We start from the raw sequence: 8,487 nt of genomic DNA on the forward strand, positions 1-8,487 counted from the left end.
ATCACTCGCTGCTGTTTGTTATTTAACATTTCTTGAGAGGGCTTATGTTCCGAGGAGCTGTGGCAAAATGGACTTGCTCCGAGGTCTTTTCTTTCGAAATGCTTGGAGGGCTTTTTTCAAAAGAGGTATTTGACAGGTCACTGTGGACATCTTTTTGTTTTAACAAGGCTTCCTGATTGGTGATAACAAGGTGCAGAGCTGGAGGAACACAGCAGGCGAGGTCTGGACCTGAAACATCAGTTTTCCTGCTCCTCTGATGTTACCTGATCTGCTGTGTTCCTCCAGCTCTGTTATCTTGTTATCTCAGATATCTTGTTATCTCAGACTCCAACATCGGCAGTTCCTACTATTCCTGATTGGTGAGTTCTGCTGCAGACCCCCATGCTGGATCAGTGAGTGGGTCGGACAGGGAGTTCTGGTCTTCTCGAATTCACTGGGAATAAGATTCCAGCAAGGGTGGGTTACCCAGCTGATCTCTCTCCCACTAGTGGAGAGCCATGATGTGGAGGTGCCGGTGTTGGACCGGGGTGGACGAAGTCAGAAGTCACACGACACCAGATCATAGTCCAACAGGCTTGTTTCAAGTTACAAGCTTTCGAAATTAAGGTGAAGGGGCAGTGCTTCAAAAGCCTGTGATTGCAAATAAACCAGCTGGACTACACCCTAGTGTCATGTGACTTCTGACATTGGTGGGGAGACTGCCGCTTTCCTTCAGTTTGGGGTGAGGCCGGGTTGTTCCTCTGCAGAAGTTATTGAAGGAACATCTCAATATCGGATTCCCTGAGCAAGCTGTGACTGCCAAGACTCCAGAGATATCTGTGCTTGATTAGTGGCTTGGCCAGATGTGCCAAGAAAATCAGAGCGACCGACTTCAGGACATAACAGTTCTGAAGGAGAGTCAGACCGGATTTGAAATGTTAACTCTGTTTCTCTCTCTGCAGATGTTTCCAGACCTGCTGATTTCCACTAACATCTATTTCAGACTCCAGGCTCGTTCACTCTATGCTTTTAACTTCCAGAATAACTCATTGGCCAAAGTGTATTTTTTCTTCGGAAAGCTGATCTCTATAGAAAAATCTCTCTTTTTCCTGAAGAGAGTGTGTGCGTGCACGAGTGCGAGAGTGTGTGCGTGCGCGAGTGCGAGAGTGTGTGCGTGTGTGAGAGTGTGAGTGTGATGGTTTTTGGAATATTTGGAGAAATGACATGTATGTTACTGGCTGTGTACACTAACCAATTGTTGCAGCCTCATTGAATGCCATTTGCTCTAATAACAGAGACACAGAATCGGCCAATCAGCCCTTTGACCCTGCTGTCAAGCCTAGAAATGTGGATCAACCATGGAAATTGCCAAATGAATATTAGGGTTGGAGTGCAGCAAAGTAAGTATTCATTCTGTGTCGCCATCACATTTTAAAAAGCATGTAGATGCTTCACATAGAAAGATAGACAATAGGAGCAGGAGTAGGCCATTCAACCCCTCGAGCCTGTTCCACTATTCAATAGGATCACGGCTGATCATCCAACCCAGTCCCCTCTTCCTGCTTTCTCCCCGATACCCTTTGATCCCTTTAGCCCCAATAACTATATCCAACTGCTTCCTGAAAATATTCAATGTTTTGGCCTCAACCACTTTCTGTGTCAGGGAATCTCACAGGTTCCCCACTCTCTGGGTGAAGACATTTCTCCTCATCTCAGTCCTAAATGGCCTACTCTGTAATCCTTAGACTGTGAGCCACGGTGAACCAATGAACACATTTGTTAAGAATAGAGTCATGGGATTCAGAAAGAACTAGCCAATTGGTTAAAAAATTGGCTCAATGGCAGGAAACAGAGGCTGATAGTGGAGGGTTGCTTTTCAGACTGGAAGCCTGTGACCAGCGGTGTTCCACTGGGATCGGTGGTGGCTCCACTTTTGTTTGTCATTTATTTAAATGATTTGGATGAGAACATAGGAATCCTGGTTAGCAAGTTTGTGGATGACACCACAATTGGCAGTATAGTGGACAGGGAGGAAGGTTACCTAAGATTACAAAGAGATCTTGATCAGTTAGGTGAATGGAGTTTAATCTGGATAAATGCAAGGTATTGCATTTTGATCAAACAAACAAGGGCAGGACTTATAGAATTAAAAGTAGGGCATTGGGTAATATTGTAGAACAGAGAGGCTGAGGGGGTTCAGGCACGTAATTCTTTGAAGTTTGCGTCACAGGTAGACAGGGTGGTTAAGAAGGCGTTTAGCACGCTTGCCTTCATTGCTCAGACCTTTGAGTACAGGAGTTGGGACATCATGTTCAGGCTGTACAGGACGTTGGTGAGGCCTCTTCTGGAGTTCTGTGTCCAGTTCTGGTTGCCCTGCTATAGGAAGGATATTATTAAGCTGGAGAGGGTTCAGAAGAGATTCACCAGGATGTTACCAGGAATGGAAGGTTTGAGTTATAAGGAGAGACTGGATAGCCTGAGAATTTTTTCACTGGAGCATAGGAGGTTGAGGAGTAACCTTATTGAGGTTTATAAAATCGTGACGGGCATAGATAAGGTGAATGACAAGAGATTTTTTTACCTAGGGTGGGGGTGTTCAAAACCAGGGGGCATATTTTTAAGGAGGAAGAAAATTTGAAAAAGACATGAGGGGCAATTTTTTTTTACAGAGAGTGGTTTGTGTGTGGAATGAACTTTGAGAGGAAGTGGTGGGTGCAAGTACAGTTACAACATTTAAAAGATATTTGGATAAGTACATGAATAGGAAAGGTTTGGAGAATATGGGCCAGGAGCACACAGGTGGGACTGGTTTATTTTGGGATTATGGTCGGCATGGACTGGTTGGACCAAAGGGTCTGTTTCCGTGCTGTATGACTCTAGAGACATGGGAATGGTTGAGGTTAATAATGGCAGCAAACCAGACACTAGGGGCCTTAAGCGGCTCAATCCTGCCCCCACTTTTTGTGTATGCTCCAAGGTACTTCCCCCTCTCCATATCATGTGCCTGCCCTGGGATCTTGTTGTGCGTTGACCGCCACAGTGGCCCAAAGTCCCAAAGAAGCTCGTTGGCCACAAGAAAAGTGGCCAAAGACCCATCGTGACCATGAGACCTTCCTTTATTACTACTCCCACACCCTCAACCCCCAACGCCTGTCATTGGCCTATTGAGAACTAGCTGAATAGCTGTAAATTGGGAGACGGGAGTGTGCAGCGGGACCTGGGTGTCCTTGTGTACCAGTCGCCGAAGGTAAGCATGCAGGTGCAGCAGGTGGTAAAGAAGGCAAATGGTACGTTGGCCTTCGTTGCGAGAGGTTTTGAGTATAGGAGCAGGGATGTGTTGTTGCAGTTATACAGGGCCTTAGTGAGACTACACCTGAAATACTGTGTGCAGTTTTGGTCTCCTTTTCTGAGGAAGGATGCTTTTGCTCTCAAGGGAGTCCAGCAAAGGTTTACCAGGCTGATTCCCGGGATGGCGGAACTGACGTATGAAGAGGGATTGACTCGGTTGGGATTGTTTTTGCTGGAGTTCAGAGGAATGATCTCGTAGAGACTTATAAAATTCTAACAGGACTGGACAGGGTAGATGCAGGGAGGATGTTCCCGACGGTGGGTGTGCGCAGAACCAGGGGCTCACAGTCTGAGGATTAGGAGTAGACCATTTAAGACGGAGATGAGGAGACATTGCTTCACCCAAAGAGTGGTGAGCCTGTAGAATTCATTACCACAGGAAGTAGTTGATGCCAAAACATTGAATGTATTCAAAAGGCAACTAGATATAGCACTTGGGGGCGAATGGGATCAAAGGTTATGGGGAAAAAGCAGGATTAGGCTATTGAGTTGGACGATCAGCCATGATCATGAAGAATGGTGGAGCAGGATCAAAGGGCCAAATGGCCTCTTCCTGCTCCTACCTTCTATGGAAGAAGGTCTGACACTTCTTTACAGTAACAGGCAGCAGAACCGAGCACAGATAAGCGAGGTGTTCACTTACACCAGGAACCATCATCTCCAGATTTCAGCATATCCTAATCAGTCGGAACATCTAGTAAATATCCAGGAGCTAAAGGAACTGAGCTCTCTCTCTCTCTCTCTCTCTCTGTCTGTCTCCTAATAGCAGCTTGTCACCAGGCCAGTAATGGCAGGAAGCTGCCTTGTTGTGTCCTACACAACAGTGTACAGAGCCTTGGCAGAAGATGTGAGTTTCTCAGAAGGTCAGCGTTAGCATCAAACTCCCAGACTGCAGTTAAAAAAATACAATTGGTTCATTCATCTCCCCCAGGTTTTTGTTCTGCGGTTTTATTCCGCCTAAACACAACTGTTGGTTAGGCAACAGCTAGAGTATTGTGATCGGTTCTGGAACCCACATAATACAAGAGATGTGACAGCACTGGAGAGGAGGCAGAGGGAGATTTTCCAGGATGTTGTCTGAGCTGGAGAGTTTCAGTGATGGAGAGAGACCGGACAGACTGGGGGTTGCTTTCCTTAGAGCAGAGGAGATTGACAGGGGATAGGATTGAGACATATAAAATAATAAGAGGCACAGATCTGTTCCCCTTAACGGAGGGATCAATGACCACGGGGCATTGATTTAAGGGAAGGGGCAGGAGGTTTAGAGGGGATGTGAGGGAGAAATGTTTTCACCCAGAGGGTGGTGGGAATCTGGATTTCACTGATTGATTGATTGATTGATTTTATTGTCACATGTACCGAAATAGTGAAAAGCTTTGTTTACAAGCCGTACAGGCAGATCACAGCAAGCAAAGGCTGTACAGATCAAAAAGACTTAGAGTCGTACAGGTTACATTGCAGGTTACCCTGTGAGAGTGGGAGAAGCAGAAACCCATCATCACATGGAACAAGGATTTCGATGCGCACTTGTGATGCCAAGACTATGGGCCAAGTGCTGGGAAATGGGATTAAAGAGTAGTGAGTTTTGAGTAGCACAGACCCGATGGGCGAAAGGGCCTTTTTCTGTGCCGTAGACCTCGATGTCTGGCACAGACTTTATGGGCCAAACAGCCTTTTTCTTGCGCTGTAGATCTCTGTGACTCTATGAAGCTGTGACTGCCAAATTACGGTAATATGATGGAAGTGAGAATGATCAGATCAGCCATGATCTCACTGAATAGAGGAGCAGACTCAACGGGCCGAATGGCCTACTCCTGCTCCTATGCTTAATGATACCCCACCTTGTCAGGATGACATGGTGGAATAGTCAGGTCTCGGGTGGGGAGGGGTGAATAGGCGGGTTTGTTTGTTGGCGGGGGGGGGAAGTGCGGGAATAGTCATGTCTGGGGGTTGAGGGGGAGAGGGGTAATAGTCATGTCTGAGGATGGGGGGGGTGAAGAATATTCGGGTTGGGTGGAGGGAGTCGGCCAGCATTGTATCAGGGTTTAATCTGCTCACAGATCCCATCGGCTTTCATTCTCTTCTATTTTCCTTCAGCTGTTCTTTCTTTTTTCAATTTTCCTTTAAGTCCGGAGAGTGGGAGGTGAAGAAGGAAGCCTCCAGGATTGGGGGGAGAACAGCGACGCTGAGACGAGATGGATACGCTCCACCCCAACCCAGAATCGTCTGGCGAGCGAGGAGCAGGCCCCAGGCCTAGTCACCTGGGCCCTGACCAACAGACTAGGCCGGGGCTCTGGATCCACGGCTAGGCCCAGATTCCTGAAAGACGAGATGTGGCAGTCTCGGCCCAGCATGGTGATCTTCTTCAGCGGAGGGTTCTGGCTTGGAATTCGAACGGCTAGGCATGGCAGTCTCGTCCCTGCTGGGTCTTCAGGGAATTCCATCATTCCTTAATTGGCTTTCCCCGAGCCCAGGAGCCATTAACTGAACTGTGATGAACACTGTCTTCATTTTACATTTTCCGTATTATTATGTATGACTTCTGTCATTGATGTAGGCACCATGTTGGGATGACTTACAAAACCTTTCACTGTCTTTTTCATGTAATAGTACTTGACAATAAATTTACATTCTACTTTATGGCCCTCAGCGGTTAGCACTGCTGCCTCACAGCACCAGAGACTTGGGTTTGATTCCACCCTCGGGCGCCTGTGTGTGGAGTTTGCACGTTGTCCCTGTGTGGGTTTCCTCCGGGTGCTCTGGTTTCCTCCACAGTCCAAAGCTGTGCAGGTTAGAGTAGATTGGCCGTGCTAAATTGCCCCATCGAGTCTAGGGATGTGCAGGTTAGGGTGGGTTAGCCATGGGAAATGCAGGGTTATAGGGATATGGTGGGGGGGTAAGATGCCCTTCGGCGGGTCAGTGTGGGCTGAATGCCTACAGTGTGGAAGCAGGCCATTCTGCCCTTCTCCAATCCCTGGATCACCAACCGATCTCTAGACTCCAAGACGTTGGGATCAGAAGATTTGGAAAATTAATTTGCTGGAGAAAGGGTGGCGAGTACGGAAAAATAGACACGTTAAATTGCCCAACAGCACAAAAGACTTCATAAATAGAGCGTGGCTTATAAGATCAACGAAGTTTTGATCAAATCGGGTGAGATAATTGCTCGGCAAGGACTGTGCGACAGAAAGGATATGTAAGGCCTTACAGCGAGAATTGACTAAAATGGAACTGGACATGAGGAGCTAGTTACAGGATCATTATGGCAAGCTAAGATGAGATTTAATAAAGGTCTCTAACGATTTTTTCAAAAAAAAATTACTGACTTGTGGAAACAGGCACAGATTGGCTCCTCCAGTAAAGGGAGTCAATGACAAGGGATCGCTAATTTATAACCGTCATTCGGAGACAGGGAAGGGGATAGAGAGAGAGAGACAGAAATCACTCTCGGGTTCAGAACTATCGGAACGAGCAATGATTTATCACAGGGAGAGGTGGAACGGAGCCCAATGCATCTTCCAAACTAATTACGTGTAAATATTTAAAGATTGGTGAAGCATATGAGAATGGGGTTATGGCTTGTCACCCAGTGCCAATGCGCGCACCTGCACCGTCTCCTGCTCTCACGGGGCTCTGCGGGTGAAGGCATGTAATGGAATAGCTCCAGCGGCTCTGCTGAAAGGCACTCCGCGGCTGTTTGACATCCTCGTTTGACACCCAGCCGGTGTACGGAGATACTGCTGCTAGTAACTATCACCGGATTGTCACAGAGCAGCAGGAAGCCATTCGGTCAATCCTGCCTGCCCCAGTTCTCTCTCCTAGCGCCAATCTCCTGCCCTTTTCCCCTATATCCCTGCCCACCATAACCATCCAATGCATCCTCCCTCTTGAAAGCCTCCAATGAACCTGCCCCTCCCCCACATTTCCAGGGAGTGTATCCCACGCCTTAACCACTCACTGGGTGGGAATGTTTTCCTTCACATCACCCTCAGTTTGTTTGCTCCTCACTTTAAACCTACACCATTCCCTCGTTCTTGTTCCTTTCCCAAGCGCGAACAGCTTCTCCTTGTCTGCTCTGTCCAGCCCCCACTCCGTGATTTTGAAAACCTCTCTCAGATCTCCCTCTCTCGGCCTTCTCCTCTCAAGGGAGAACAGTCCCCCACTTCTTCAGTCTATCCTCGCCCCTGAAGATTCTCATCCCTGGAACCGTTTGTGTAAATCACTTCTGCACACTCTCACTCTCTCTCTCTCTCTCTCCCCCCAACCTGTTCACATCTTGCCTCTAATGTGACGCCCACAACTGGACACAATACTCCAGCTGACGTCTAACCAGCGTCTTGTACAAGTTGGACATCACCTCCCTGCTCTCCTACATCGTTCTCATCTCTTCTCAAGGTACCTGCCCAGCGTCAGTTGAGACGATACAGTAGACACCCAGGCCGTGTTTTTAGTAAGGTGTGAAGTTCCCAGAGTTTGCTCTACAAATCTCAATGACATGGTGGCTAAGTGATCACTGCTGCTGCCTCACGGTGCCAGGAACCCGGGTTTGATTCCACCCTCAGGTGACTGTCTGTGTGGAGTTTGTACGTTCTCCCTGTGTCTGGGGGGGTTTCCTCCAGGTGCTCTGGTTTCCTCCCACAGTCCAAAGATGTGCAGGCTAGGTGGATTGACCATGCTAAATTGCCCATAGTGTTCAGGTGGGTTGTGGGGTATGGGTCTGGGTGGGATGCTCTGAGGGTCGGTGTGGACTTGTTGGGCCGAAGGGCCTGTTTCCACACTGTAGGGATTCTATGATCTATGACTTCCCCGTGTCTGCGGGGTTTCCTTCGGGTACTCCGGTTTCCTCCCACAGTCCAAAGACATGCAGGTTAGGGCGGATTGGCCATGCGAAATTGCCCCGTAGTGTCCAGAGATGAGCATGTTAGGGTGGATTAGCTGTGGTAAATTACCCCTTAGTGTCCAGAGATGTGCAGCCCAGGTGGATTAGCTATGGGCAATGCAGGGCAATGTGGGTCAGGGCAGGATGCTGTTCAGAGGGTCAGTGTGGACCCAATAGAACATAGAACATAGAACATTACAGCGCAGTACAGGCCCTTCGGCCCTCGATGTTGCACCGACCTGTGAAACCAATCTGAAGCCCATCTAACCTAAACTATTCCA

This window comes from Rhincodon typus, chromosome 43 (genome assembly GCF_021869965.1).
Source record: "Rhincodon typus isolate 14 chromosome 43, sRhiTyp1.1, whole genome shotgun sequence".
NCBI classification, from domain to species: Eukaryota; Metazoa; Chordata; class Chondrichthyes; order Orectolobiformes; family Rhincodontidae; genus Rhincodon; species Rhincodon typus.